Source organism: Kogia breviceps, chromosome X (assembly GCF_026419965.1).
Source record: "Kogia breviceps isolate mKogBre1 chromosome X, mKogBre1 haplotype 1, whole genome shotgun sequence".
Lineage (NCBI taxonomy): Eukaryota > Metazoa > Chordata > Mammalia > Artiodactyla > Physeteridae > Kogia > Kogia breviceps.
The window spans coordinates 98,625,756-98,631,343 of NC_081330.1; positions in this window are offsets into that span (position 1 = coordinate 98,625,756).

Genomic DNA, 5,588 nt, shown 5'->3' on the forward strand with positions numbered 1-5,588 from the left:
TTGTTGTTGCGGTACGCGGGCCTCTCACTGTTGTGGCCTCTCCCGGTGCGGAGCACAGGCTCCGGACGCGCAGGCTCAGCGGCCATGGCTCACGGGCCCAGCCGCTCGGCGGCATGTGGGATCTTCCCGGACCGGGGCACGAACCCGTGTCCCCTGCATCGGCAGGCGGACTCCCAACCACTGTGCCACCAGGGAAGCCCGAGAACAGCCATCCTGGGTGGCCTGATTGTACAATAGTTTACAAAGTTGGGAAGTCGGGTGAGTTCTCCCAGGGGTGGGGATGGGGGGAGGGGGCTCTGACTTTTAGTCCAGATGTGACCCTGGAGAAGTTTGGAAGTGAAAGTACTCTGTGTATATTTTGGTTGCCTTGGCCAAAAGTGTGTTGACACCCTTCCCACAGGTGACTGGGGAAAGTTACATAACAGGCCTCTAGTTTCCTAGGATGCCAACCAAGTTGTGGCAATCTCCCTTTTTATATAATTTCCCTTTTTCTGTAGTAATAGAACCCTCATTGTTTAGCTGAGTACATAACCAAGTGGGAGAAAAATGATATTTCCCAGCCTCCTTCCCAGCATTTTGGTTTGGTCATGTGACTAAGGTTTGGCCAATGGGATGGGAGCAGAGGGGTTTGTGCAACTGCCAAAGAACATTCTTGATAGAAGATGTGTTTTTCCTAACCCTCTTCCTCCCTCCCTCCTTCTGGCTAGAATGTGGATTTGTTGGCATGATACTGTGATTTATAATAATGTATTTGGTCTTCCTCTTGTTTCTAGCATGGAGCTCCTACAACCTTGGGATTTCCTAAGTGATAAAAGCCATGAAAGTGACTTTTGTTACTCTTAACAAGCCCCTTTCAAGCACCAGTGCGTATGTTAATTAAGTGTTTGGGGCAAGGTCCTGGATTAGCCTCGGAATGGGGACTGGTTGCCAGGGGAACCAACCTTGTGAGCCGAGGGTTAGAAATTTCAGCCCCACCCCACCCCCAACCTCCTGGGAGCTGCTGGAAATTGAATTAATCACCAGTTGTCAAGGATTTAATCAATCATGACTCCACAAAACCCCAAAAGGACAGTGTTTGGAAAGCTTCCTGGTTGGTGAACAAAAATGCATCCACATCCACAATCCAAACTACATGTGGACAGAAACTTCTGTGCTCGGGACCCTTCTGGACCTCGCCTTATGTATCTGTTCATCTGTATTCTTTAATATCCTTTCTAGTAAACCGGTGATCTATAATAAGTAAACTGTTTTCCTGAGTTCTGTGAGCCACTCTAACAAATTAATCAAACCCAAGGTGAGGGTCATTGGAACCTCCAATCTATAGCCTGTCAGTCAGGAGCACAGGTGACAGCCTGGATTTGTGAATGGCATCTGAAGTGAGGGCAGGAGGAAGGGGAGTCTCGTGGGACTGAGCCCTTAACGTGTGGGACTGTATCTCCAGGTAGATGGTGTCAGAATTGAGTTAAATTGTAGGACACCCGGCTGGTGTCACATGATTGTTTGGTGTGGGAAACATCACCACTCATTTGGTAACCAGAAGTGCCAGGAGTGAAGTATTAAGTAGAGGAGATACACAAAGGAGTGTATTTCCCCTCAGAGTTGGATGGTGCTCTGGCAGCCCTCTTGAATCAAGAGACGACTGTGAGAAGAGAAACCACACCCAGAGGACCAATAACATAGGCAGAATCTGGGTCATTGAGAGCTCTGTGGAGCAGAGCTGCCACACATGCTCCAGACTTTGGAGGGTAGCAGAATATGCCACCCCAAAATACGCCTCTTTGCCATGTTAAACAAACAAAATTCAACTAATTAAATTGTAAAGATCTTTTTTTTTTGGGGGGGGGGGTGGCCGTGCTGCACAGCTGTATCAATAGTGTATATATGTCAATCCCAATCTCCCAATTCATCCCACCCCCCCTTTCCCCCTTGGTATTCATACATTTGTTCTCTATGTCTGTGTCTCTATTTCTGCTTTGTAAATAAGATCATCTATACCAATTTTTTCAGATTCCACATATATGTGTTAATATACGATATTTGTTTTTCTCTTTTTGACTTACTTCACTCTGTATGACAGTCTCTATGTCCATCCACATCTCTACAAATGACCCAATTTCATTTCTTTTTATGGCGAGTAATATTCCATTGTATATATATATATACCACATCTTCTTTATCCATTCCTCTGTGGATGGACATTTAGGTTGTTTCCATGTCCTGGCTATTGTAAATACAGCTGCAATGAATATTGGGGGTGCATGTGTCTTTTTGAATTATGGTTTTCTCTGGGTATATGCCCAGCAGTGGGATTGCTGGGTCACATGGTAGTTCTATTTTTAGTTTTTTAAGGAATCTCCATACTGTTCTCCATAGTGGCTGCATCAATTTACATTCAACAGTGCAAGAGGGTTCCCTTTTCTCCACACCCTCTCCAGCATTTATTGTTTCTAGATTTTCTGATGATGGCCATTCTGACCGGTGTGAGGTGATACCTCATTGTGGTTTTGATTAGCATTTCTCTAATGATTAGTGATGTTGAGCATTTTTTCATGTGTTTGTTGGCCATCTGTATGTCTTCTTTGGAGAAATGTCTATTAAGGACTTCTGCCCATTTTTTGATTGGCTTGTTTTTTTTGATATTGAACTGCATGAGCTGTTTGTATATTTTGGAGATTAATCCTTTGTCAGTTGCTTCATTTGCAAATATTTTCTCCCACTCTGAGGGTTGTCTTTTTGTCTTGTTTATGGTGTCCTTTGCTGTGCAAAAGCTTTAAGTTTAATTAGGTCCCATTTTTTTTTGGTTTTTATTCCCGTTATTCTATGAGGCAGGTCAAAAAATATCTTGCTGCGATTTAGAAACTGTATTTTAATTAGGTATTCAGTCTCGGTTTGGTGATGTGGGTTTAGCACAAGCGACTCCATTTTGGGCCCATTGTCTTTTTTTTTAACAAACATAAGGATTATTTTGAGCTGATTATTTTGAGAAATGAGACATAAGAGAAGCTCTGAAAACAGAAGCCACTCTTTTGTAAGAGACATTTACATTTACAAGGAAAATCTCCATTTGTGTGTCTCCCTCTCTATACCAGGAAGAGAAGAAGGACTAAATCACAAGAAACTCTTATCAGTGAAGAAGGTGCCAACTTAAATCTACATAACAACCTTACCCTTGTTTACCATGCTTTTCCTGGTCACCCTCCAACACACACACCCTGCTTTCTTTTGTCTTTAGCTGAAGATGGTATTGAAACTTGCTAGGCCACCTCAGGGAGTTACTAAGTTTCCCTGGGTCTCTCCCAGGTATACAGGAGATACATATGTTAATAAACTTCTAGGTTTTTTTTCCTCTGTGTTTTTTTGGTGTGTGTGTGTGTGTGTGTGTGTGTGTGTGTGTGTGTGTGTGTGTGTGTTTGCTTGCTTGACCGCACCTTACGGCATGTGGAACTTCCCTGACCCGGGATCAAACCCACGCCCCCTGCAGTGGAAGCACAGAGTCTTAACCACTGGACCACCAAGGAAGTCCCTTTTCTCTGTTAATCTTTTATTACAGTGCTCTCAGCTAAGAACTCAGAAGGGTACAAGGAAAAAATTATTTTTCCTCCCCCACAACTTCCCTGAGACTTGATCATGAGAGAGGAATAAACTTCTACCTTGTTTAAGCCACGGGTATTTGGAGGTTTCTGTTACTCACAGCTGAACTCAATCCTATTTGAGACTCAAATGGTGACTCACATTTCCTTGGCTGGCACAAATGCTTCACAGCTATTTCTACTCTCCAATCCTCACAATAGCTCTTTGAGATAAAAAGCCTTTTCCCAATGAGGAAATGGAAGCTTAGGCACTTGGTGGTGAAGTGAGGCAAGTGATGCTGGCTTTGTCTTGCCAGGAGGCTGTGCCTGCAGTCACTGTATTAATCACAATGAGTCAGCCCTGTGATGTCAGCCATGTACCACGGAAACCAGAAAGCACAAGTCGTTCTTGGTCGGCCCTAACCTGAAATTACTGAAGTTCTGTGGTGGGTTCATCCGTCTGGAAACCGGCTCTGGACCAGAGGATTCTAGTAGTTTACAAGACCAAAACGCATGCCAGGGAAACACTCAATGCCACTTCTCAGCTTCACAGAGAGACATTTCAAAGCCATGGGGGGGAGTTTTTGATGATGTTCTGCACAGTGGACAGTGTTCTGTTTTGCTGATGAACGTATTTTAAACTAGAGAAAGCAACAAAGGTCAGCAAAGAGAATTACTAGTGGGAGCCAGGGCAAGACAAAAAATGCAACCATGTTGTGGGAGACCAAAATATACCACTCTAACACCTCACATCAGTCAGAATGGGCATCATCAAAAAATCTACAAACAATAAATGCTGGAGAGGGTGTGGAGAAAAGGGAACCCTCTTGCACAGTTGGTGGGAATGTAAATTGATACAGCCACTATGGAGAACAGTATGGAGGTTCCTTAAAAAGCTAAAAATAGAACTAACATACAACCCATCAATCTCACTACTGGGCATATGCCCTGAGAAAACCATAATTCAAAGAGAGTCATGTACCACAATGTTCACTGCAGCTGTATTTACAATAGCCAGGACATGGAAGCAACCTAAGTGTCCATCGACAGATGAATGGATAAAGAAGATGTGGCACATATATACAATGGACTATTACTCAGCCATAAAAAGAAACGAAATTGAGTTATTTGTAGATGGACCTAGAGTCTGTCATACCGAAGACAGAAAGAGAAAAACAAATATCGTATGCTAACACATATATATGGAATCTAAAAAAAAAAAAAAGGTTCTGAAGAACCTAGGGGCAGGACAGGAATAAAAACACAAACGTAGAGAATGGACTTGAGGACACAAGGAGGGGGAAGGGTAAGCTGGGACAAAGTGAGAGAGTGGCATGGACATATATACACTACCAAATGTAAAATAGATAGCTAGGAGGAACCAAGATGACAGAGTAGAAGGACATGTTTACACTCCCTCTTGTGAGAACACCAAAATCACAACTAGCTGCTGGAAAATCATTGACAGGAAAGTACTGGAACTCACCAAAAAAGATACCTCACGTCCAAAGACAAAGGAGAAGCCACAATGACACGGTAGGAGGGGCACAAACACAGTAAAATCAAATCCCATAACTGCTGGGTAGGTGACTCACAGACTGGAGAACACTTATACCACAGAAGTCCACCAACTGGAGTGAAGGTTCTGAGCCACACGTCAGGCTTCCCAACCTGGGGGTCTAGCAACAGGAGGAGGAATTCCTAGAGAATCAGACTTTGAAGGCTAGTGGGATTTGACTGCAGGACTTCAACAGGACTTGGGGAAACAGAGGTTCCACACTTGGAGGGCACACACAAAGTAGTGTGTGCATCAGGACCCAGGGGAAGGAGCAGTGACCCCAGGGGACACTGAACCAGACCTACCTGCTAGTGTTGGAGGGTCTCCTGCAGAGGTGGGGGTGGCTGTGGCTCACTGTGGGGACAAGGACACTGGCAGCAGAAGTTCTGGGAAGTAATCCTTGGCATGAGCCCACCCAGAGTCTGTCACTAGCCCCACCAAAGAGCCCAGGTAGGGTCCAG